This window comes from Chiloscyllium plagiosum, chromosome 13 (assembly GCF_004010195.1).
Source record: "Chiloscyllium plagiosum isolate BGI_BamShark_2017 chromosome 13, ASM401019v2, whole genome shotgun sequence".
Taxonomy (NCBI): domain Eukaryota; kingdom Metazoa; phylum Chordata; class Chondrichthyes; order Orectolobiformes; family Hemiscylliidae; genus Chiloscyllium; species Chiloscyllium plagiosum.
In genome coordinates this window covers 54,995,420-55,008,958 of record NC_057722.1, presented here as the reverse complement: position 1 = coordinate 55,008,958, position 13,539 = coordinate 54,995,420, and the positions used below count along the sequence as shown (strand labels likewise).

Here is a 13,539-nt window from a genome sequence, read left to right as displayed (position 1 = left end):
TGACCTTATAGAGATTTACAAAATTATGAGGGGCATGGATAGGATAAGTAGACAAAGTCTTTTCCCTGGGGTTGGGGAGTCCAGAACTGGAGGGTATAAGTTTAGGGTGAGAGGGGAAAGATTTAAAAGAGACCTACGGGCAACTTTTTCATGCAGAGGGTGGTACGTTTCTGGAATGAGCTGCCAGAGGAAGTGATGGAGGCTGGTAGAATTGCAACATTTAAGAGGCATTTGGATGTGTATATAAATAGGAAGGGTTTGGAGGGATATGGGCCGGATGCTGGCAGGTGGGATTAGATTGGGTTGGGATATCTGCTGGGCATGGACGGGTTGGACCGAAGGGTCTGTTTCCATGCTGTACATCTCTATAACTCTATGACTCTAACTTCATTGATATTATTAGTTGCATCTAGTGGCCCACTGATTTTTAAAAATAAGGAGGCTTTAACTCATCAGGGTCAATGTATGCTGTGCTGTTGGAGGCTCAGGTTTTCTTACATCCAACATAAATGTAGACAAAGCAGATATTGATTAGCATAGCTATTAATTCCTGTGATACTACTGGCCTAAGCAGACTATCAAAGTATGCGTACTAAGTAAATAAGTCCCTCTAATAACAAACTGTAACCCAATTTAAACTTTACATAGCAGTAATGCTTGAATGAGCACTAATTAACATTATCATTTCTGTTGTACCAATCTGTAAGAATTGAAGTAGATTAAAGACATTCTGTGGTATGTAAAGATTGATCCTTCAATATTGAGCTTTAGGATTTCAGATTCAAAGGCTGAAAGAATGGGGAGAGATAATCTCAAATTCCTGCTTCCCTTTTATTAATAATGTGAATTCAATGCAATTGATTCCTGCACAAATCATAAGAAGGCTTCAAATTCATGTAATAAAAGAAGTAAATGGACACCTGACCATGTTACTGGTTGTCATTGTTCTTTAATGCCAAATTTGGGAATGAATCAAGAACATTTGATTAGTTTCCAGAAGATTCACTTTGATTTTTTTGAAATAAAATATTTAGTGCAATGTGTGTTGGTTGGGAACATTTTTTTTAAATTATTTATTCTTTTTCAGGATGCCAGACTGATCGGGGGCTCCATGAATTTTCATAGACTGTTATATAAGGTGTTAGGTAATGGAAGAGTTCATTCAGAGAAGTGTATAAAGCACTGCCCGATATGATGATGACATATTGACTTGGTGGAAGGATAGCTCTGGATCTTGAAGGAAATTGATCTCCATCTCAGTCTCTCTCATAACCTTTGCAATAATGTCTACCACAACCATTTGATTTGTATCTGATCGCTATCATGCAATGCGTCTTTTAAAACAGTAGCTTCTTCTCATTAGATAACCTACAGGGGGTTTTCTTCACCACACTAGATCAAACAAACCCTGTGGAATCCAGTCTAAAAGGAGGATGTTAACAGTAATAGTCCGGGTAGCTCAGACAGCATAGTACATAGTGGCGAGGATTCAACAGACAACACAGTCTTTGACAAGCCAAAACTTGGCAGATTAAATATAATGTGGGAAATGCAGGAAAAAAGAAGGGCTAAATATTATTTAAATGGGATAGACAGAAGAAAGTTGCAGTACACAGAGATTTGGATGTTCCAATGCATGAATCACAAATAGCTAACATACAACTTACGCAGATAATAGAAGCAGTAAATGGAATGTTGGCCTTTATTTTCAAAGGGAATGGAGTATGAAAATAGGGAGGCCATGTTAAAACTATACAAGACACTGGTTAGACCACAGCTGGAATTCTGTGAAGTGTTTTGATCCTGTTGTCTAAAGAAAGATAGAATGACATTGGAGGCAGTCCAGATAAAGCTCATTAGGTTGATCCCTGACATGTAGTGATTTTCTTATGAATGGTTGAGTAGGTCATGTTTTTACACACTGCAGTTTAGGAGACCTTTTTGGAAACATATAAGATTCTTAGAGGACTTGTCCGAGTAGATGCAGAAGGTTGTTTCTTCTTGTGTGAGAACCTAGGAGCAGAGAGCATAATTTCAAATTAAGGAGTCATCCATTTAAGACACAGATGAGGAGGATTTGTTTTCTCTCAAAGGGTGGAGAATCTGTGGAATTCTTTACTACAAAGGCTGTCAAGGCTGCTTCAATAAGTATAGTCAAAGCTGAGATAAACAAATCAGTAAAGAAATCATGGATTACGGGGATAAGGCAAGAAAATAGAGTTGAAAATTATCAGATTGAGGGGCCGAACAAACTTGATGGGTCAAATAGCCTTGTTCTGCTCCCATGTTTTATAGTCTTATGGTCTCAGCTAATTTGACAAGCTTTTTTTTTAAAAAACGCTGCCTCTGTTTACAACAATACATCATGCTACAACTTGGTCATCCACAAAATGGATGCAACAATCTTACAATACAGGCACAAAACATCCTATGTTCGGCATTATCACTACTCTTCAATTATTGTGACTCATGCACTGACATTTAGCATTAACTGTCAATGATGCTGCATTATTCATTGCAGCAATTCTATAGGATTGATTTATTATATTATGAAAGGAAAATTACTCACTCAAATTACTTCCTGACCTGATTTGTTTGTTGAACAATTCCAACTGTAAATATTTTGTTTAATCACTCCTGGGTCAGATATCATGATATAATTCTGGGTCAAACCTTCATTATGGAATCAGCAGCACAGGTTGTGTTATGCATAGGGGACTAAAAATCTATACAAATTGAATCCTTCTGATCATTATAAAAGCCCTTCACCCTACTTCCTTCAACTTCTTCCCTTCAGTCTCAGACCCTCAACCCATTCACCCTCAATCTCTCATCACATCCCTTAACACTTCCTTCTTTCATTCCTTCATTCCACCCATGACACTATCACCCATTATCCACTTTTTGTACAGTGCTCACAAACCTTATTATGAACTATTAATAGACATCTTTGTGGGTGTCTGAGCTGAATAATAAAATCAATGGAAAAGGATTAAACTTTTATATATAGTTCTCATGCTGGGCTACTCTTACAATATTGTGAAATTTACTCCATCTTTTATTGAACAAATAAACATGTTTTTAACTGGTAAGATTTTTCCACATTAACAATTTTGATAGCTTACTTGATGCTTGCAAATTAGCAAAAGTAAAAATCTAACAAACATTGTGCAGGAAATACTTCACCTTCCAGTTATGGTATTGTCATGTCTCACTTTAATGAACACAGACACTGTACCACCCATGCTACAGCATTTAATGATGAACTCTAAAGGAGGTCACACACTTTAATTAACTTTTAAACTCTTGCTGTTCCAATCAATAACTCATGCTTCCATGTGGCGGGTGTAAAATCAGATAGCTGCTAAAGTTCAACTATCTGCATGAAAATTATAGAAGAGTACTTGTGACAGACTATTAAAGAGCCCACTACGATGTTAAATGGGTCATCAATACGTGTAGATATGGTTTATAAATGCAACCTGTGACCTTTCCTGCCCAAGCCCTTTCTTAATCAGTACAAAATGACATTAGGAAAAAATGGAGGCAGGATCTACTGCTGTCTGCTGAGCAGCCAATGTTTTGTCATCCTTCCCCCATTTCACAAACTCTGCCTCCATGTTCCTCAGCAGAATGTGTGGACCTCCATTTGCTGGTGGAGATCTGATCTCACGGTGCATTCCTTTATTTTTGCCACATTTGGGGCAGCATGGTGGCTCAGTGGTTAGCACTGCTGCCTCACAACACCAGGGTCCCAGGTTTGATTCCAGCCTTGGGTGACCATCTGTGTGGAGTTTGCATGTTCTCCCCGTGTCTGTTTGGGTTATTGCCGGGTGCTCTGGTTTCCTCCCACAGTCCAAAGATGTGCAGGTCAAGTGAATTGGCCATGCTAAATTGCCCATAATGTTAGGTGCATTAACCAGAGGGAAATGGATCTGGGTGGGTTACTCTTCGGAGGGTTGGTTTGGACTGGTTGGGCTGGAGGACCTGTTTCCACATTGGAGGGAATCTAATCTTGTAATATTATTTCACATAAATCTAACAGCGTGAGAATATCCTCAATGTTTTTCATCATAAGAGCATTATATGACAAATGTCAACTGCTTGATTTCTTCCCATCTCAAGGGTGTTACATGATGAATGTCAAGTGTTGGATTTTATTTCAGAATCCAAGACCTTTGAATAACATAGCTTATTACTTCTTAAGACAAAGTTATATTCTAATATGCTGAGGCATGGGCTGGAGGGACATAGGTTCACCCCGTGGTGAATTCTTAACAGTTTGGTCAAGGAAGTGAAAATGCTATTTCCAATTCACAAACCAACTAAAAGGTGACTCTGGAAGGGGCGAACATGATATTTAAAATTGATTTTAAGGTAAACCCAACTTGGCTTAATTTAACATTTAAATAATTTAACATTGAAATATTGTTGGTGTTTCCAGTAATTCTAATGAAGTATTGAGCTATAAAGCACTATACAGATTTTGCAGTGAAACGTGTACTAAATAGAGTTTTTTCTGCACATGCTCCCACCTCATTTATGCTCTCATTGTGGCCTCCTCTACATCAGGGAGACCGAGTGCCAACTTGCGGAATGGTTTAGGGAACATCTCTGGTCTGCACGAACCAACCCCACCGCCTGGTGGCCAACTACTTCAACTCCGCTGACACTCCCTGAAGGGCGTGCAAATCCTGGGCCTCCTCCACCGCCAAATCAAAGCCATCTGTCAATTGAAGGATAAACACCTCATCTTCTGCCTCGAAACCTACAACCATATCACATCAACATTGACTTCACCAGTTTCCAAATCTCCCCTCCCTCCACCTCATGCCAGATCTAACCCTCCAACTCAGCACTGCCGACTTGACCTGACCTACCCTTCCATCTTCCTTCCCACCCATCCACTCCATCCTCTCCACTGACCTATCACAATCACCTCTGACCTGCATCTACCTATTGCCTTCCCACCTACCTTCCCCAAGCCCCACCCCTCCATCCTATTTATCTCTCAGCCACCTTCACCCTCCACATTCCTGATGAAGAGCTTATACCGAAACGTCAACTCTCCTGCTCCTCGGATGTTGCTTGATCTGCTATGCTTTTTCCAGCGGCACCACACTTTTCGACTCATGTTCCAAGTATGGCAGATAAAAGACAAAGCTCCGTTCATTTCGGCCACCATTCCCACAGGAAAGCACTGAGCTGTCTTGTTGTCTATCTGCTCCTTTGGGTAGTCTCTCTCCAGTGAGGCAGAATGGTGGTGGGAACCAGCTGAGGAGATAAACTGCCACGTCACTTTCAAAGATTTCCTGCCCATTGACCGTACTCCTCTAAAGCTACCTGTGGTATCCTGATAATAATATCCCACCAAATATTTGAACTCAGGTCTGGTGAAAAGCCATCACTCTGAAACACCGGGCTCAACTTAGCAAAAATCAGTTAAGTGTCAAGTGTTAAAAGTAAAAACAATTTGTATGTATGTCCTGATGCTGATCTGTTGTCCTAACAGTATTCAATCAGTATTTCTACTCAATTTTTAAATTTCATAATTCTCTTCACAGTTCATTTTTGTGAATTTCTTCATAACAAAAGTTTAAAAGTTTAAAAATGAGCCAAAAATGTCTTTGCTTCAGTTTCTATTGCTTTCAAGCTTGAGTCTGCAGTACTGTTTAATATTGCATTTGAGTTATCAATAATATTTAAAATCCACATCACTGTTAAAAGGCACGGAAAGCTTAAATTAACTTTGGGGAAACACTTCGATTAAAATCATAAAGGCTTACATAGCAAACTGCAAAGAGCACAGAAGCCCGCACCACACTCATGAGGTTCTACTGTACCACAAGAACAAACAAACACAGACTGGTAATTTAGATGGTGACGCTGGAAAGTAGAAATCAATCACTGAGCATGTGGAAGAAATAGGAGTTGGAAAGTCATGTTGAAGTTGTACAGGACATTGGTGAGGCCTCTTCTGGAATACTGTGTCCAGTTCTAGTCATCCAGTTATAGGAAGGATATTATTAAGCTGGAGAGGGTTCAGAAGACATTTAGCAGGATGTGGCTGGGAATGGAGGGTTGGAGTTGTGTTTGGATGGGTTTTAGAGCCAGTTTGATTATAGCAAACATGCTGATCCTCCTCTCTCTCTCTCTGACCCATCTCCTGTAAGAAACTGTTTAGTGTCATAGAGATGTACAGCATGGAAACAGACACTTCGGTCCAACTCATCCATGCAGACCAGATATCCTAACCTAATGTAGTCGCATTTGCCAGCACTTTGTTCATATCCCTCTAAACCTTTTTTATTTATATAACCATCCATCTGCCTTTTAAATGCTGTAATTGTACCAGCCTCCACCACTTCCTCTGGCAGCTCATTCCATACAAATGCACCACCCTCTGTGTGAAAAAGTGCCCCTTAGGTGCTTTTTGTATCTTGCCCCTCTCACCCTAAACCTATGCTCCCCCACCTCAGGAAAAATACCTTGTCTGTTTATCCTATCCATGTCCCTCATGATTTTATAAACTTCTATAAGGTCACCCTTCAGCCTCTGATGCTCCAGAGAAAAAAGCCCCAGCCTATTCAGCCTCTCCCAATAGCTCAAATCCTCCAACCCTGGCAACATCCTTGTAAATCTTTTCTGAAGCCGTTCAAGTTTCACAATGTACTTCCGATAGGGAAGAGACCAGAATTGCACGCAATATTCCTAAGTGGCCTACTCAATGTCCTGTACAGCTGCAATGTGATCTTCCAATTCCTATACTCAATGCTCTGACCAATAAAGGAAAGCATACCAAATGCCTTCTTCACTATCCGATCTACCTGCAACTTTCAAGGAACTATGAACCTGCACGCCAAGGTCTCTTTGTTCAGCAACACTCCCTAGGACCTTACTATTAAGTGCATAAGTCCTGCTAAGATTTGCTTTCCCAAAATGCAGCACCTCACATTTATCTGAATTAAACTCCATCTGCCACTTCTCAGTTCATTGGCTCATCTGATCAAGATCCTGTTGTAATCTGAGGTAACCTTCTTGCTGTCCACTACACCACCAATTTTGGTGTCATCTGCAAACTTACTAACTATACCTAATACGTTCACATCCAAATCATTTATATAAATGACGGAAAGTAGTGGACCCAGCACTGATCCTTGTGGCACTCCATTGGTCACAGGCCTCCAGTCTGAAAAGCAACCCTGAAGCACCACCCTCTGTCTTCAACACTGATCCTTGTGGCACTCCATTGGTCACAGGCCTCCAGTCTGAAAAGCAACCCTGCAGCACCACCCTCTGTCTTCAACCTTTGAGCCAGTTCTGTATCCAAATTGCTAGTTCTCCCTATATTCCATGTGATCTAACCTTGCTAACCAGTCTCCCATGAGGAACCTTGTCAAATGCCTTACCTATAGTCCATACAGATCACATCCACCACTCATCAATCCTCTTCGTTACTTCTTCAAAAACTCAATCAAATTCCTGAGACATGATTTCCCATGCACAAATCCATGTTGATTATCTGTAATCAGTCCTTGCCTTTCCAAATACATGTAAATCCTGTCCCTCAGAATTCGCTCCAACAATTTGTCTACCACTGATGTCAGGCTCACTGGTCTATAGACTCCTGGCTAGTCCTTATCACCTTTCTTAAATAGTTGTGCCACATTAGCCAACCTCCAGTCTTCAAGTACCTCACCTGTGACTATTGATTTTTCAAATGTCTCAGCAAGGGGCCCGGCAATCACTTCCCTAGCTTTCCACAGAGCTCTAGGTAACACCTGATCAGGTCCTGGGGATTTATCCACCTTTACCCGTTTCAAGACATCTAGCACTTCCTCATCTGTAATATGGACATTTTTCAACATGTCACCATCTATTTCCCCACTTTCTATATCTTCCATGTCCTTCTCCACAGTAAACAATGATGCAAAATACTCATTTAGTATCTTCTCCATCTTCTGGAGCTCCACACATAGGCCGCCTTGCTGATCTTTGAGGGGCCCTATTCTCTCCCTAGTTACCCTTTAGTCCTTAATGTATTTATAAAACCCTTTGGATTCTCCTTAACCCTATTTGCCAAATCTAAACATGTTCCCTTTATGCCCTCCTGATTTCCTTCTTAAAATAAACTCCTTTAAACTCTTCTAAGGATTCATTTGATCGATCTTGTCTATACCTGACATATGCTTCCTTCTTTTTCTTAACCAAAACCTCAATTTCTCTTGTCATCCAGAATTCCCTACACCTACCAGCCTTTCCTTTCATAGGAATATACTGTCTCTGGACTCTCATTATCTCATTTTTGAGGGCTTCCCATTTTCCAGCCGTCCCTTTACATGAGAACATCTGCCCCCAATCAGCTTTTGAAAGTTCTTGCCTAATACTGTCAAAATTCGCCTTCCTCCAATTTAGAACTTTAGCTTTTAGATCTGGTCTATCCTTTTCCATCACTATATTAAAATTAATAGAATTATGGTTGCTGGCCCCAAAGTGCTCCCTCACTGACATCTCAGTCACCTGCCCCGCCTTATTTCCCAATAGTAGGTCAAGTTTTGCACCTTCTCTAGTAGGTACATCCACATACTGAATCAGAGAATTTTCCTGTACACACTTAACAAATACCTCTCCATCTAAACCCTTAGTACTATGGCAATCCCAGTCTATGTTTGGAAAGTTAAAATCCCCTACCATAACCACCCTATTATTCATACAGATAACTGAAATCTCCTTACAAATATGTTTCTCAATTTCCTACTAACTATTAGGCATCCATAATACAATCCCAATAAGGTGATCATCCCTTTTTATTTCTCAGTTTCACCCAAATAACTTCCCTCGATGTATTCCCAGGAATATCCTCCCTAAGTACAGCAGTAATACTATCCCTTATCAAAAACCCCACTTCCCTTCCTCTCTTAGCCCCCTTTCTATCTTGTTGGAGTTTCTCCCGCTGTGGCAACCAGATCATATGGATATGTCTTACATCAGTTGTTCCTCATGACTCCATTATCCCCCTGTTTAGAATGTTCTGTTTCACCTTAAGTGAAAGGGAACATTTTAAAACATAATTAATATGTAAACTCCAGAATTCATGACAAAAAGCAGAACCCACAAGTGATCACAGGTGATGTGGCAGAACCAATTGCAGGGCTGTGGCATAGACCAGCTGAAGATTGGCATGGAGCTTCCGTAATGTCACACACACATTGTCATTGACACCCAGTCATCAACCACTTCACAGAGTGCTTCACTGGACAGAAAACCTAGTGCCAAAATATCTTATAGAAGATACATTTCATAAACTGCCAACTGAGGATAAATACTGAGATTAAAGACTATAAAAACACTAACTGCTTCAAGGAAAATAAATTGTATCAAGGTACACTGACATATAATCTGTTTAAAGATCATAGCTAGCTCAGTTGCTCTCCGCATGGATGCTGACAGACATCTTAGAATCCCTACAGTGTGGAAACAGCGTCTTTGGCCCAACAAGTCCACACCGACCCTCCGAAGAGTAACCCACCCAGTCCCATTCCCCACTCTAATATCTTATATTTACCCTTGAGTAATGCATCTAACCTACAAATCCCTGAACACTATGACCAATTCACCTAAACTGCACACTTTTGGACTGTGGGAGGAAACCAGAGCACCCGGGGGAAATCCACACAGACACAGGGAGAATGTGCAAACTCCACACAGACAGTTACCTGAGGCTGGAATCAAACCCGGGTCCCTGGTGCTGTGAGGCAGCACTGCTAACCACAGAGCCACCATGTCACCCCAGCATACCTGCTCAGTATTTCCAGTTTTTTATTGAATAAATTGTCTCTTATTTTGTTCTGTGCTAATGAAAAATGATGTAACAAATATAATAACTTTTAATCAAAGAATACATGTGTAGAGGCCAATATTGGAGAAGATGAATTGTGGTATTGCATAATACAAAAATGGACATGGTAGTTAGTTAATTAGATGTCTCAAGTACTTACTTGCTTCATTGTTAATGTCCTGAATATTGCATACCGATGAGCTGTTCTCTCCACAATTAAGCTTTACAAGGTTGTCACATACGCAACAGGCAACATTGATCCTGGAGATCTTGGCAGTGCTATGCTGGAAAATATATTCTGATCTGTTACAGTTATTTGAAGCACAATTTCAAGATGCCATTAGTTTGTTCGATTATCAGTCTGACAGATCCACTAATCTCATTGATCCAGCTTTTACCTTTCTGTTTGCATTTTTCAAAAAATATCATGAGGCAGGTTGCTGAAAGCAGCCTTGATTTTCTGGGAGCTCACTACTTCAAATAAAACACCTACCCAGCACCGACTTAAAATAGGGAAAAAAAATGTTTCCTGGGAAACAGGAAATGACTTCTTAAAGGGAAATTGAGATCATTTTGATTGCAATAAATAACGTTGCTAAAATTGGTTTTGCACACATTATCTCAGGTGTTCTTTACTCAAGCTTTCTGAACGTGGATATGACTTAGCTGTTATTGTGGTGGTGGCAGGAGGAAGTAGTCTTTCCCACATGTTCACACAAGTCATGATAGCCACATCAACTACAGTGTCTAAGCCCCACCATTGACTACCTGTCTGCCTTTTGAGCTTAACCCAAGGTAGAACCAAACCTGGGTCTCTGGTGCTGTGAGTCAACAGTGCTAACCACTGAGCCACCTTGCTGGCAAGGGAGGCAAGTTGGAATTGCAGGGACTTGCAGTTCGTCATTAAGCCCAGGAATCAATTTCTTGCAATGCTCCAGATTCCCACCGTCAGGGTCCGTTCCCTATGCCTGAATTTAGTGCTTTAAGAACCACCTAAAGCCAAGGCAATGTACCATGTTTTCATATCTGGTAAATTATTGATTTCAACTGTGCTATAGTGCAGGCATGTCAAGGACTGAATTTCATAAAGAGATCAATCTCTACCATTTCCATTTGATGGAATAGAGAGGGGAGGGCATTTGCCTCAGCCAAACAGGTCATTATATTGTTTCTTGAATTAATGCAAGATCTTTACGTTCCAAAATTGTGCAGTCCCTGAGAATGGGGGCAAGGATCATGACGCACAATTATTTGTCGCCCCTTGTCTCTGATGCAGGTGGCAGCAAACTGCTTGCTGTTTGCTCTTATACATAATGACTGCATGCACTCTCGGTCAAACTGCATGCCTCCATATTGAGCCCAAGTAAAGCAAGCATGACTTCGAGGCAGCCTTTATCCCATGGCATGTTTTGGCTGCAGCAAGTGCTGCAAGTGGCTAGGGAAGAGAATCTAAGTTGTAAAAGAGTGATTATGTTGCAACAGGGAGAGAGATGCTCAACAATCCTCAGATGGTAGCAACTTTGGTAAAGGAGGAGGACAAGAGGAGCGAAGCCTTCAAACCATGGTGAATAGGAGGCCTGTCAGACAAAATTTCAGTTCCATATTCCAATGGAGCAGATGGCCATCTTGGTGAATACCAGCATTATAGTCCTCAGGACCTGGCTTTAGTGCTACTAGCCTGCTTGATTAGCACCACATTCACAAACATTCATTTCCTCCACGCCGAATATCCAATAGGAGTAGTGTGTACTATCCACAAGATGCACTGCAAAAATTTACTGAATTAGGCAGCACCTTCCAAAACCATGATCACTTCCATCTAGAAGGACAAGGGCAGCAGATACATGGAAACAGCACTATCTATGAGTTCCCCTCCAAATCACTCACCATCCCGACTGGGAAATATATTGCTGTTCCTTCACTGTCACTGGGTAAAAATCCTGGAATTCCTTTGTTCAAGGCACTGTAGGTCAACCAACATCAGGTGGACTACAGCAGTTCATGAAGGCAACTCTCCACCATCTTCTCATGGGCAATTTGGGACAGGCAGTAAATGCTGTCCAGCCAGTGATTCCTAGCTGAGATTGAAGTTTAAAGATCTCAAACAGATCACCGTATTCAGTGAATTAATCTTTAAATGTCATGACCTAACACATAAGCAACCAACTTTAAACACAGCTTAATTAAGTTGTCCTCCCCATCATTTGCTGCCTAACGATCTTTGTCATAATCATCACTCCCGTCTCATGCTCAGAGTTTTGCTTCACCTTCACACACTTAGCATTGCTGACTCTGCCAGCTATTCAACCATGAGAACCACATCACCCAAATACATTGCATCCTACCCAATGATACAGTTCCCGCTCTTGCAGGACAGGGATGCACATAACTGGAACCAGCAGAACATAATTGGCAGAGTCAGTCTTGGCTGCATTCCCCACCATCATGGAGGAGACAACACTCATCATCATTGGAACAGTCACACCATTGAAGAGATGGTCCCTCATTCCGCTTTCATCACATCATTTCTTCTGATTTAAAACCGACAGTGGTTAAATATTGCAGCTCAAACTTTTGCCCTTTCCCCTCACCACCATTTTATTATTCTGCCTTTCTGCTTTCAGGCATGCATGTACAACCTGGTTAGGTGCTGGTGGGATGCTCAAAATAGAAAGAGACTTACTGTTCAAACAGATCAGAATGCGAAAAAGGTAACTTGTACTTTTTCTGCTTGAGAGTTTTCTTTATTTCAAACTGCTAAACATAGTGAGGAAAATGGCTCAATCACTTCTCCACCCCGACAAAGACACAGGTAGGGGTAAAGACCCAGAAATTCCCTATTTCTGAACCTGTTCAGTTTTGCGCCTAGAGATTCCTGGACAGAAGCTTTCTGTTATGAAATAGAGGAGGCTTGTCGTATAAATCAATGCATTAGAGACACTAGTGTTATTCAATCACTTTCAATTGTGTAACTACTTATATTTCTTTTATATTAATGAGTGTAAGCTGGTTGTGGTGGAGTTGTGTGTGCTGAGTTTGTCCCACTGTGTTAGAATGGATCATCAAAGAAAAACTACTATGTGGGTTTGAAAACAAGAAGGCAGGATGAGAAATTAAGCCAAGATACCAACTTGCTACAAGCAGCAATTTACAAATTGATTTAAGCTTGCGCTGCTACCAGACGAGAAACACGAGGGCTCTCATGTGCTTGTTAAGACTAGAAAAACGCCTCTCCTGGTACAGCATTGTGGATTTGATAAAAGTTGCCAAGCTAATACCCTGAGAAAATCTCTTATGTTCTTTTAGCATTCCCGTGGGAATACCCCAGCGAAAACACATCCGGCAAGAGCTTCCAATAGAAAAGCAATGCAATTTAGCCCATGATTAAATGGATTAAAAAAAAGTATTCCCCATAAGTTTTCTCCTGAAAGTAAGTATTACCTCATATGGAAGAGAAGAAAGTGAGGACTGCAGATGCTGGAGATCAGAGCTGAAAATGTGTTGCTGGAAAAGCGCAGCAGGTCAGGCAGCATCCAAGGAGCAGGAGAATCGATGTTTCGGGCATGAGTCCTTCATCAGGAATGAGGAAAGTGTGTCCAGCAGGCTAAGATAAAAGGTAGGGAGGAGGGACTTGTGGGAGGGGCGTTGGAAATGCGATAGGTGGAAGGAGGTCAAGGTGAGGGTGATAGGCCGGAGTGGGG

At 41.1% G+C, this 13,539-nt stretch overlaps 1 protein-coding gene across 3 annotated transcripts in view; it reads right to left on the bottom strand.

The window, feature by feature from the left end:
• Positions 1-13,539, bottom strand: part of LOC122556052 (SPHK1 interactor, AKAP domain containing) — a 396,794-nt gene that overhangs the window by 247,697 nt on the left and 135,558 nt on the right. The window contains exon 1 of one of the 3 annotated variants that reach the window (XM_043702454.1): positions 9,999-10,327. The exons of the other annotated variants lie outside the window; for them this stretch is intronic. The gene's annotated coding sequence lies outside the window, so the exon portion shown is untranslated. Of the gene's footprint in view, positions 1-9,998; positions 10,328-13,539 lie in introns of those variants that run through there. 3 annotated transcript variants of the gene reach the window in all.